Source organism: Coregonus clupeaformis, chromosome 21, assembly GCF_020615455.1.
Source record: "Coregonus clupeaformis isolate EN_2021a chromosome 21, ASM2061545v1, whole genome shotgun sequence".
NCBI lineage: Eukaryota > Metazoa > Chordata > Actinopteri > Salmoniformes > Salmonidae > Coregonus > Coregonus clupeaformis.
The window spans coordinates 52,121,284-52,126,937 of NC_059212.1; positions in this window are offsets into that span (position 1 = coordinate 52,121,284).

The following is a 5,654-nucleotide window of genomic DNA, read 5'->3' on the forward strand; positions in this document are numbered from 1 at the left end:
ACTATTCCTACTCTGAAGACGCTTTGTGAATATGGGCCCAGGTAGTCCCTCCCTGTTTTTGTCCTTTTTTCCCCGTTTGGTGCCTAGTGAACACTACTCATTTCAGTAACCTAGAATAGCCCCCTAAATCAACATGAGCAGCAATATGATGATGTATACTGTTTCCTCTCAACACAGGAAGTCAGCAGTGTGAAAGTAGGAGACACTTCAACTCCCACAATCTTCTAGTTTAGATAATAAAACCCATGCTACTCTTTCTCAAAAGTACAAAATGTAAAGAGTAATATATGCAAAGTTTTCTTCTCTGAGAATAGCTATTTAATATGATGAATCATTGATGTATACTGTACTGATTATATTGTAATGTAACTAATAATGAAACAAAATAATAATAATATTTAAAGAAAAAATGTATCTTGCATGTGTTGGATGTGATCCACACATAGAAACACAATAACTATAATTCTGTAATTTATATTTCTATGGTTCCACAGTTACTGAACACTTGACCAGTTGGATTGAGGAAACTTTGTTCATGTTATAATAACAATATGTATTCCTATAGCCAAGGGTCCGTATTCACAAAGTGACTCAGAGTGAGAGTGCTGATCTCGGATCAGGGCCCCCTTGTCTATTCAATTATGATCGAAAAAGCAGAACTGATCCTAGATTAGTGAATACGGGCCCAGAGCTGAGGTATTCTAGGCCAGGGAGTACAGTAGTTATGTTCTTTTTTTCTTTTTTTACATTATACTGAGTTTGGGCTGACTCCCTGTTTTGCAGTGATGTTTTTGCTTACAGTTAAGGGTAGTGTCCAGTTGTCTGTAGTACTTCAGAATGTAAGGTTGAGCCTAGATATTAACGTAATGGTTATTATGGGGCACCCAGGGGCTCTAAATGTTTGTAACAGACACAGACATGCTTGTTGACAATGCTGCACATTGGTGCTGGAAAGGAGATGCACAATGTTGTAATATCATAACCAGGTCTTGAATGGAAAATCTTCATTTTTAACCATTTTAATGTGTGGACTGCATTGCAACTCTGTCTTGACAGATTAAATCTGATGTGCAGTAGAACCTCCTAGTGGTATTGCGGAAAAGATCCACCACTATAGATTTCTATGATTTTGGGGGGAAATAAATCACTTACTAATATCTCATGTGTGCCTGATTTGAGTAACCTCACACAATAGAATAGATGTTCAGAAGAAACAGCCTGGTTGATGGTTGTTATTTACAAAGAGACCACATTGTGGAGCCAGACACCATAGTCGCTGTCTGAAGTGTCTGAAACTACCTCTCCAGACTAATGGTGTTGACCTATTTTTCATCAGTCTGTAAGGCTATAGTGGCTGGTATGCAATATTTCCTCACTTCAGGTGGATGTGGTCTAACATGGTAGTTTCAATGCTTTGCATTTACTGCCAATTTGAGGGCTCACGTTTGTTTTTACTGTCTTCTTGTGGTTGAGACATGAGTATTTTAAAGATTTATTAATATTTTTCGTATTTTCTAAAACCAACAACCATTTCTAACAATATGAACTTTGAACTTCAACCACAGTGTGTGCACTTCCATATCCCACATTGAACGTAATATCCTAACTGAAATCGGCTGCCAAACCGAGGAGGACTGATGGTTCGTAACAGTGTCAACTTCCTTTCTGTCCTGACTTGGCTGGGGCTGCACAGCCTTGTTGTCATACATACTGCCACTTCATCATTTATTCATCAGTTTTCTCTCTCAGCGTTTGGGCTGTTAATTGAATCTGTCAGAGATTTAAATATTAATTTCCCCTTGGCTAGGGTAGGAGGGGAACATATTAGTCTATGTAGGAGAGGGGAACAGAGGAAGGGGAGGGGAGGGGAGGGAAGAGAGGAGAACAGAGGAAGGGGAGGGCAGGGAAGAGGGGAGGGGAGGGCAGGGCAGGGGGGAGGGAAGAGAGGAGGAAGGGGAGGGCAGGGAAGAGGGGAGAACAGAGGAAGGGGAGGGCAGGGAAGAGGGGAGAACAGAGGAAGGGGAGGGCAGGGAAGAGGGGAGAACAGAGGAAAGGGAGGGCATGGAAGGGAAGAGGGGAACAGAGGAAGGGGAGGGCAGGGAACAGAGGAAGGGGAGGGCAGGGAACAGAGGAAGGGGAGGACAGAGGAAGGGGAGGGCATGGGGGAAGGCAGGGAAGAGAGGAGAACCGAGGAAGGGGAGGGCAGGGAAGAGAGGAGAACCGAGGAAGGGGAGGGCAGGGAAGAGAGGAGAACAGAGGAAGGGGAGGACAGAGGAAGGGGAGGGCAGGGAAGAGAGGAGAACCGAGGAAGGGGAGGAAGGGAAGGGAGGAAGGGGAGGGCAGGGAAGAGAGGAGAACCGAGGGCAGGGAAGAGAGGAGAACAGAGGAAGGGGAGGGCAGGGAAGAGAGGAGAACCGAGGAAGGGGAGGGCAGGGAACAGAGGAAGGGGAGGGCAGGGAAGAGAGGAGAACCGAGGAAGGGGAGGACAGAGGAAGGGGAGGGCAGGGAAGAGAGGAGAACCGAGGAAGGGGAGGACAGAGGAAGGGGGAGGGCAGGGAAGAGAGGAGAACCGAGGAAGGGGAGGGCAGGGAAGAGAGGAGAACAGAGGAAGGGGAGGACAGAGGAAGGGGAGGGCAGGGAAGAGAGGAGAACCGAGGAAGGGGAGGGCAGGGAAGGGAGGAAGGGGAGGGCAGGGAAGAGAGGAGAACCGAGGGCAGGGAAGAGAGGAGAACAGAGGAAGGGGAGGACAGAGGAAGGGGAGGGCAGGGAAGAGAGGAGAACCGAGGAAGGGGAGGGCAGGGAACAGAGGAAGGGGAGGGCAGGGAAGAGAGGAGAACCGAGGAAGGGGAGGACAGAGGAAGGGGAGGGCAGGGAAGAGAGGAGAACCGAGGAAGGGGAGGGCAGGGAACAGAGGAAGGGAAGGGGAGGGCAGGGAAAATAGGAGAACCGAGGAAGGGGAGGGCAGGGAAGAGAGGAGAACAGAGGAAGGGGAGGGCAGGGAAGAGAGGAGAACAGAGCTCCATCACATACATCTGAGCCCCACTACAACTGAGCCCACCACAGGGCTTGCATAACACCACTGTCATTGTAGCAGACACTGCTGTTATATGAATAAAAATGTGGCTGTCATGTACAGATTATTTGCCATTGCTGACATTTCAGCAGCTGGTTTCCTCCAGGTTGCAAATCACATGCCAGAGATTAGGCTTTGCATTCATTTATATCAACTGTTTATTTGAATAGAAACAGATACACTGAATTATCGAATGTCAGATACTGTACATTACACCATCATGCTTTTGCTTATTTTTAGCATCAGTCCCTCAATCAGCTTAATAAATGAGAAATGAATATAGCCGTGAAACATCAAGGTAATGTTTATGAACAGTATACTGTAGTTTACTATCTATCAGGTGCAAGGTTGCTGTATCCTGCGGGTATTCAAGTACAGCATTTTTCATCCATTCAGTTTGTACTGGGGAGCCAGGCAGGCTGAGTTCCGGTTGTGACCTATGTCCATCTGTCTGGTTTGGTCTGGATGACTGTGACCTTGGATTATCAATCCCTCTAAATAATATGTTTATTCACCCTCTGAGGCCTCATGATATATCATTATTGACTGAAACATAAAACAATCTATGTGGTTTTATGAGTGAATGAGCTCATTAATTGGTCACCAGCAATAGATAGATGAAAATATAAAATATGATTTGCTGACCTCAATGTACATTATGCACTTTGGAATAAGAGTAATTATTCTAAGGAAAGAGAGTCAACCCATATTACACAACTTTTTTTTTTAAGAGCACAAAATGGTTAATAAAAGGCAGAGTAGAAATGTGGGCTAAAATGGCAGCAGCCCACTAAACTAAAGCATGTTATGTAAATGTTCTACTGACACAAAGAGAAAGAAGGCTAACTGTACAGTACCAGTTACCATACAGGCATGGTACATTATTACCGTACATTCCTCAAATGTAATAGGTTATTATAAAAAACACCAGTAATTTTGCATTTCTTGCCTCAGAGGAAATATTTAATGTGAAATAATGTAGAGATTAAAGTGGCGAGTCAAAGAAAAGTCATACTGTAAATTGACACATTATCAGACGGCTCCTGCTGCCATGAGGTCACTGCTTGACATGCGTTGCCTTGATGCCTTACTGTCACAATGACATATGCTTTCCAAAACACTTAGTCAAGCAACACGCCACATGATTATAAGGGCATACAGAGGACAATCTCCTGCTCTCTCGCTAGTCGCCCACCCGGAATCCAAAGCAAATTCTGCAACACCTCCACACCTCTCAAAGCTGGTTCATGAAAGTACACATACTTCTTGTCAACACCTTGGCTTTCTCCAAAGTACCCCTAACAAGTCATTGAGTGGCCTTAATTGCTGCCAACATTTTCCTTGGGGTTCAATTTCCAGCCACTGGACATATTTTCCACTTGACTGATTCACTTGGACTGACTCACTTTAAAGGGTCCATTAATAAGTAAGGTGAGAGAGACATTTAATGCCCTGTTGTTTTGAGTCACTGGTTTTCTGTTACAGCCAGGCTCAGTTGACACCAAACTAGACTGAGTGGAACAGTGGGACTAGAGAGTCATCTCAGACGTGGAGAGGATCAGATTCACACACATGTCCACCTGCAGTGCTGTCTGGGTCCTGTTCAGGGGGATGTAACGTTACACAACGTTCACATAGATTACATTCCCTATATCAATTTTTATCTGCAACATACAGAACATTTCACATCACTGAATACACCCCATTCCCCCCCTTGCTGACCAGACAAACAGGGAGTCCCTCTCCCACTGATGGCCACAACACTCACCATTCAATTCCCAACATTCACTTCCTTCTTTACCAACTTCCAGGGGGGCAAACTGCCGTTTCAGCCAAATGTTATTTTAAATAGTGGGAAGGGCAATAGACTAGGCCAGGGGGCTTGTCCCCCAAACGATGGAACACATATTTGGCACAATGGCAGTGGCTGATGTGCGAGCCGACCCCAGGAAGGGCAGTCAATTGTCCCTTTATGAGGCTCAGAGGGGTATTAGGGGTATCAATGGAGAGGGCTAAGCCATGTGGGTGTGGCCAGGCCTGGAACTGTTTGTTTTGATGGTAGCACGATACTGGGACTGGCGTGACCGCCCGCCAGCCTTGTTTACCTTGGATGTGTGTCAGGCGGTACCGGGAGAGCCCGTTTGTTCTATTTTCCCCTCTCAGATTGCATCAGAGCCATAGCAGGGCATAGCATGTTCACTGAGCTCCATATAGGACAGAGCCACCACTCACTGGCCTTCTCAACTCACACTGACTTGGAGTGGTTTCTGCTGCTCTACTGCCAAGGGATATGTGGGACATATTCAGGCTAAATTACAACCGGTTGGGTGATAGACTCAACGTCACAGTGCTGATGTGTCACAGACTTTTTAACACTTGGGCTAAACCTCACGTTCTCAAGGGTTTAGGATTTGTATAATGAGAAACATGCACTGCCTTCATGCATGTTTGAATTGTAGTAAATGCTATTGGTTCTCTGCAACTAATTTTAAGAGTGAAAAAATATGATCTCATGTTATGCCAGTAAATCAATGCAGCAACATCAGCAGGAGGGAGTAACACAAAATGAAGAAGACACACA